The following is a 7,580-nucleotide window of genomic DNA, read 5'->3' as shown; positions in this document are numbered from 1 at the left end:
TTTCTGTTTGGGCGATGGGTGATAACACATAGGCAGCAACACCATTAAGTCAGCTCCTGTTTTTTGTTCCTGTTTTTCTCCTGAGGATGTAAACTTGTTTTTCCACTGTGCTTCCTGGAATTCTCCACCTGGTGAACTTGGGAAAAATAATCTGTGAACTTCAGCAAAGCTTCAGCATTCTCATAACATGGATGACCTGAGTACATGTTTGACTGGAGTACATGTCTTTTCTTAAATCCTCCAGGTCTACACCGGTTCTGGGTACCATGAGGACTTGGATATCATCAAGATTGAAATTAGTTTACAAACAAATTGGTCAACATAAAGTAATTATAAGACTGTGACAAAATCTGCTTTAAATGGGATATTTATATAATATACACTTGCTCCAAGGTCCAAATTTTTTTTCTGACTGGGGAGACTAAGAAAATGTAAGAGACTGCACAAAACAGAATTTTCCAGACATGATATACCATTGAATATATAAACACAGCTTTTGGGACTGCATTATAAGAGTTACAAAAGATCAATTGCTACCCATAGCTGAGAAACTATTGGCCAAATGTAGCAGCTGGGTAAAGAACTGTTGGAACAAGCATGGCCTTAGTGGGGACAGAAAGCAATGGTTCCTGCCCCTTGTACAGGGCCAGCTGGCATGGGCCTTCATAAGTGTCAATGACTGCCAAAGGCATAAGGATTGTTTATGTAATAATGTACATATTTATTTTCTTCATTTAAGGTATGTCATTCCTGTTTAACCTTAATGAGTCCATAATAATCAGAAGCAGGAATCCTGAAGGCAAAGGTATGCTAATGTCTCAGAAAAATGGTAAACAGTGATAGCTCAAGGATTGCTCTGAAAGCTGTGGAAAAAATTTCCAAAATATGAGTTTGAAAATATATAATTTCTCAAGTATGTGAAAACTAAGGATCCAATATGAATTATGGGTAGTTTCATGAGTGTAAAGGAACTATGGGCCAGATTGTCAGAAAACTACAAAGACAGCTAGATTCCTGAGTTCAAGATCAGCCTGGGAATGAACAAAGTGAGACACACCCTGCTAGTTTTTTACTGTCTGTGCTTAACAGAGGTATGCAGATCTCTGAATACTTTTACAATGTTAAAAGAAAATATATGTTTGCTCTCCCCTAAGAATTAAGGGGCTGGTGTCACAGGATAATGACTTTTAAATAATGAAAAGGAAACTTGAAGTAAATAACTGGGTTATTACGTAAAATAAAAGATTGGCCTTATGAATGCTGAAAATGTCTTAGAGCAGCAAGAAAGAAGCATTGAGAACTGCCTGAGCTATCTGAAGGTCTCCAGAGAAAGTACATGAGAGAATGAGAAGGCAGAACAAAAAGAAAGCAAGCTAGAAAGCTATCTTGAGCAGACAATATATCCCCAGATTAGACCCATGATTTGACATTGAGTCCTTTGTTTTTGTTGTTACCAGACATCCCTTCTCTTGTAACTTCTTTCTAAGCCAAGATTATTTCTTGGCAAAGGCCAATTTGTTTTTGTTTGTTTGTCGTTCTGTCTGTTTGTTTCAAGGACAAGGGCCAGGAGTGACCCATCATGCTTCAGTAGACCCTCTTATAACCATAACCTACAGAAGACACTAATTGGGTACAGCTGGTTTAACACATGAGTGCATTAGTAGGAGTTAAAAAAGAGAAACTGGAGGGCAAGTAATAAGAAGTGGATTTGTTAAAAAAATTTAAATTAAAAAAAGACTATATAATACATAAAACATGTAAGAACTATTATAACCATGATATCTTAACTAGGCAATCATAATTAAGCCAGGACATTTTCTGGCATTGGAAGCACAGCATTACCATCTAAGTGTCTCTCCACTATCTAATAGCATAGCCTTCCTGTCAGTGTACTTCAGTCACAGTGGTTTTCTGTCTATTCATATAGTATTACTAAGGTTTTTTTTTTTTGCATTTTTCTTTACATTGTAGATTGTATTACTCTTCATACTAGCTATTGTGTCTCTGCCTTCTATTTTCAGCCTCAGATATTTTTTCCCAATGAAAAGTAACAATTTTCATATTTTCTTATGTCTACTTATGGTGGTTCTCATCTTTGCCTCTACTTTGATTCTCAATATAAGATGACAATCCAAAGTTCATACAAGCTACTCAGAAAAGTGGATTTATATTAAGTTTTTCTTAGATTAATATAAATACTATTGTGTGTTTTTTCCACTATAACCATTAAAGATAAGACAAACAAAAATTTCCAATTAGAACAACTCATTCTACATTGCATATTATAATGTGTCATTATATTCTAAAACGAAGTTCCTTTTTTTGTCTTTTTACGTTATGACCATAATGTCTGTGTTATTATATAAATCTAAATTTTGTAATATATTATTGGGTGGACTCTTGTAAGGCTCATAGAAGTTGGTGAGAAAAAGTCAAATTAAAAGTACAGAAAGGAAATAGAGAAAAGAAGGATGAGCAAAATTAAAAAAAAAAAACAGAACAAACTTTTAAAAAAAGATGAGATTTAAAAATATGAACATTGTTTACATTAGAAAAAACAAAAAACTGGTAATTTAAACAGTTTCTCTGTCACTACTGAAATTTCTTCAACATTGCAAAATTAACAACAACAACAAACAAAAAAAAACCAACAACAAAAACAAACAATAAAAACTTGATGAGCATCACACATATTAAAATAATGGCTCTTTTAGGAAAGGGAAAGAAAAAGACTTGCTAATGTTGGCATTCTGATAGCAATCCTTCACTCTGTACTGATATTTTCATTAGCAAATTGAGTGGAAATCTATTCATATACATATGATTGTCACATTCTTCTATGGTGTTTCTGAGAGCATCACGTGACTTGACATGAACTGTTCATACAACTCTGGTATATGGTGAACCATCATGATTCAAACTTCATTACATTTCCTTAGCAGGTTGCTGTGAATTATCCTACAATGTTCTTGGCAGCATATCTATTTGGAATAGTGAGGGTTTCATATTATTCAATACGGTGTTTTTCTCAGGCTTTCTTCTTGCTTCTTCATTATTTATCTTCAGTTCTCTTATAAGCAGAGGAGAAACTTCTAAATTCTAGTATATATATACATATATATATATACATATATATATATGTGTGTGTGTGTGTGTGTGCATGCGTGTGTGTGTGCATGTGTGTATAAGAGTAAGATATAAAACAACCATGTTTTAAGAATGACATTTATTTTTTTAAAAATTATTTTCTGAAATTGATTTTTGAATAATAACTGATTAAGTTTTAAGGCTTGAAGTGAGTCGTAAGTACCAGAAGACACACCCCCTTACACCACACCACACACACTCTTCCCCGCAAGCAAGACAGGAAAACAAAGTTCTGTGCAAAAATTAGGGGATTATTTTTTCTGGCATGTCAGGGTGGACCCTAAATCAGCTCCTTATTGCAAGTGACTGGAATGTGAACCCAAATGGCTATAACAAACAGTTTTTATAGTTTTTTGGGATACAGGCTAAATCAGCTAGGTTAAAAGTTATTGGCTGAGGATATTGACCTTTGAATCTATTGGCTAGCAAGCACATGACATGCATTCAATCTCTAACTGGGACCAGAGGATCCTGTGATGGTAAGTACATTTTGTGTTTTTTTTCAAGAATGTCCCTGCTCCTCTGAAGAACTCTGGGTGGATAAGTGAACTTTCTCTAGCCTTGACCTGAGGCAAGAAGCTCGTAGTTGGCCTAATCTTGACCTAAGGCAGTGAGTGTAAGGCTGGGAAAAGCCCCCTAGGGTCCTTCAAAGTGTCTTTGAAATTGCTGATTTGAGACAAATTTTATAGTGTAATTCTTGCTTTACACATTTGCTGCCATTCATATTTATTATAATGTTTAAATGCTTTTTTACATTATGCTCATTAAAATTTCAGAATTTTTGAATATTTAAATAAGGTAGCATCCAGCACTGGAGGGACATTAATAGAATATCATATTTTCTTGAGATATTACTAACTTTGCTTGTCTCTATGTGTTATTTATTATGTCTTTTTCCAGTGAGCAGAGAAATGTCACTAAGTATTGATTAGCCATATCCTAAAACATGTCTACATTAGCACCATAGACTTTGGAAATTTTTCTTAATGGAAACTATCCCAGGCATTAATAATTTCAGTCTTTTAGAGGTAGAATAAAATAAAAATGGTCAGTTTTTAGGTACTGATTTTTTGAGTTAATTAGTGATTTACCTAAAACATTGCTTGTACTGCTTGTTTTAAGCAGAAGTTCACTTGTTACTTGAAACAGAGTGGCATGGAGAAATAGCTGTATATAATGGATTGTTGCCTTTTAACTATTTGGACACCTGATTTTTGAGAAAGATGCCAGAAATACACAATGGGGAAAAATAAGAAAGCATCTTCAACAAATGATGATGGACAAGCTAGATGGTCCATATTTATACCATGCAGAAAACTCAAGTCCACCTGGATCAAAGACCAGAACATAAAACCAAAGACCCCAAAACCTGAGAGAAAAGAAAGTAGAAAATAGCTTTGAATGCATTGGCACAAGAGACAATTTACTAAAAAGAACAGCAATAGTATAGGTAGTAATATCAACAACTAATAAATAGGATATAATAAAACAGAAAAATATTTCTGTATGACAAAGGAGACGGTCAAAAGAACAGAATGGAAGTCTCTAAAAATGGGAAAGGATTTTCAACAACTCCATATTTAAAAAGAGGAGTAATACATATTAAAAAAGTATAACAACTCAAGAAACTAAACAACCCAATTAAAAATAGCCTATAGATTATAGAGGAATCTCAAATGGCTCAGGAGCACAGAAATGCCAATATCTTTAGCCATTGAAAATACAAATCAAAGCTACTTAGTGATTCTATATTCTACCTCTCAGAACAATTAAAATGAGCAACACAGTGACAGCTATGTTGGCAAAGATATGGAACAAAAGGAAAACTTTTCCAATGCTTGTGGGAGTGGAAACTCCTGTAGATACTCTGGAAATCAAGATGGTAGTTCATAAAATTTGGAATTGATCTTCCTAACAATCTAGCTTTCTCACTTTTGGGTAGATACACAAATGATTCTCTATCCTGTCACAGGAACACTTGTTATGTGTTCCAATTCTTTACTCAAGGTGTTTCGACTGTTATGCATATGGAGGTGGAAAGGATAAAATAGATACAGAACATACAGGTTAGCAAGATTTTAGTCCAGTTGTGAGTGCTGCAGAGAAAGGTCTTCTCTGAGGTTTGCAGTGTTACAGCTCTTCTTCAAGGAAAAGCAATATAACTCTTTTAGATGGCATTCCATGAAATAATGTGTATCTTTATTCAGGGGAAATAAGGGATATATAAACCTTGGAGAATATACCTTAGTAAGGGCTTACTAGTTATATTATTAACCAGTGCTGAGGAGCTGGGAACACTTTATTCACATGAAGAGGAATACTTGGTGCTTAATCCTGTAATTTTGACAAAAGGATACTTGACTTCCTAAAGAGAAATAAAAGTGGGGGTCATGCAGCATACATGCTGAGAATAGGGAGGGAGAAATTCTCACTCTTGAAAGTCTCAAGATGAGATTTGGGGCCTTGGATATTTCCGAACTTTGCTCTTGTTCCAGGTCCAGTTCCTGGCCACACTTGCCCCACAACTATGTTTATAGCAGTTTTATTCATAATAGTTAACAACTAGACACAATTTAGATATCTCTTGAGCAAAGAATGGATGAAGAAAATGTAGTATATTGATACAGTGAAGGTTTGCTCAGCTGTTAGAAAAAAATATCATTCCCCTTCTGGCCTGTGCCTTCTGCCAGGGCAGATCACCAGCTTGTCTCCTCCTCTGAAGACATCACAGTCTAAAAGCCCCCAGGAGTTCCACTGCACACAGGAAAACTGACTCAACAGTCTGAAAGCCTCTCTGGAGTTTTGCTGCACATAGAACAGCATACCTCACAATCTGAAAGCCTCCCTACACACAAGGCAGAAGCTTGACTGCTCCTCTGAAGACACAACAGTCTGAAGATCTCTCAGGAAGTATGCTGAAGCCAGCTTAACAGATCAGTAGCTTATCTGGTCCTTTGAAGACCTCAGTCAAAAGGCTTCCCAGAAGAGCTGCTGCACCCAGGGCAACGGGTCACTGGTGTACATGCTAAAGCAACCCTGAGATAAAAGAGGCATGCTCCAGACAGAGACTCCAAATCCAGTTAACAACAGAGATAACCAGATTGCAAAAGGCAAGCACAAGACCATAAGAAGCAGAAGCCAGTTCTTCCACCACAGTAAGCCCTAGATACGCCAACACACCTGAAAATCAGGAAGCTTACTGAAAATCCTATCCTATGAAGTAATAGAGTCATTTAAGGAGAATTTAAATAACTCACTGAAAGAAATACAAGAAAACAAATGTAAACAGGTAGAAGGCCTTGAAGGGGAAACAAGCAAATCCCATAAAGAAATATAGAAAAATAAGTGACGGAATTGAACACAGCAGTCCGAGACCTCAAAATGGAAGTAGAAACAATAAAGAAAACATAATGGAAAAAAAATCCTTGCAATAGAAAACCTAGAAAAGAGGTAAAAAAAATTACAGGAGTAATCATTACAAGTAAAATACAAGACATAAAAGAGAGAATCTCGGGTATATAAATTGCCTTAGAAGATATTGACACAAATGTCAAAGAAAATTCAAAACATAGAAAAGTCCATCCAGGAAATGAAGGACCCAAGAATAATACCAAATCTAAAAGTAATAAGAATAAAGGAGAGCAAAGATTCCAGCTCAAAGGATTTGAAAGCATCTTCCACATAATCATAGAAGAAAAATTCCCCAACCTAAAGAGGTCACCATAAATTTAGTAGAAGACTATAGCACACCAAATGGATTAGACCAAAAAAAGTCCTATTCACATAATAATCAAAATACTAAAGGCACAGAAATCAAAAAATACTAAAAAGGTGCCAGGGAAAAAGGTCAAGTAACAAACAAAGCAAAACCTATCAGAATTACACCAGATTCTCAACAGAGACAATAAAATCTAAAGAGCCTGGACATAGGTCATGAAGACCCTAAGAGAGCACAAATGTTAGCCCTGGCTCGTATACCGAGCAAAACTCTCAACACAGATGGAGAAAACAAAATATTCCAGGATAAAATTAGTTTGAACAATATCTAGCAATCAGGATTCTAGAAGGAATACTAAACTATCTAACTTTCATTAGATGCTGAAAAACATTTGACAAAATATAATACTACTTCATGTTAAAAGTATGGGAGAGATCAGGAATTCAAGGTCCATACCTAAACATCATAAAAGCAATATACAGCAAAACAACAGCCAATATCGAATTAAATGGAGACATATTTGAATCAATTCCACTAAAAAAAGGACAAGGCAAGGCTGCACACTCTCCCCACACCTTTTCAGTATAGTACTCTAAATACTAGCTAGAGTAATAACACAACAAAAGGAGTTGAAGGGGAAACAAACCGGCAAAGAAAAAGTCAAGGTATCACTATTTGCAGGTGATATGATAGTATAAATAAGCAACACAAAAAC

This window comes from Rattus norvegicus, chromosome 6 (genome assembly GCF_021556685.1).
Source record: "Rattus norvegicus strain SHRSP/BbbUtx chromosome 6, alternate assembly SHRSP_T2T, whole genome shotgun sequence".
Lineage (NCBI taxonomy): Eukaryota > Metazoa > Chordata > Mammalia > Rodentia > Muridae > Rattus > Rattus norvegicus.
The sequence above is the reverse complement of the archived record's forward strand: the minus strand, read 5'-3'. Positions refer to the sequence as shown.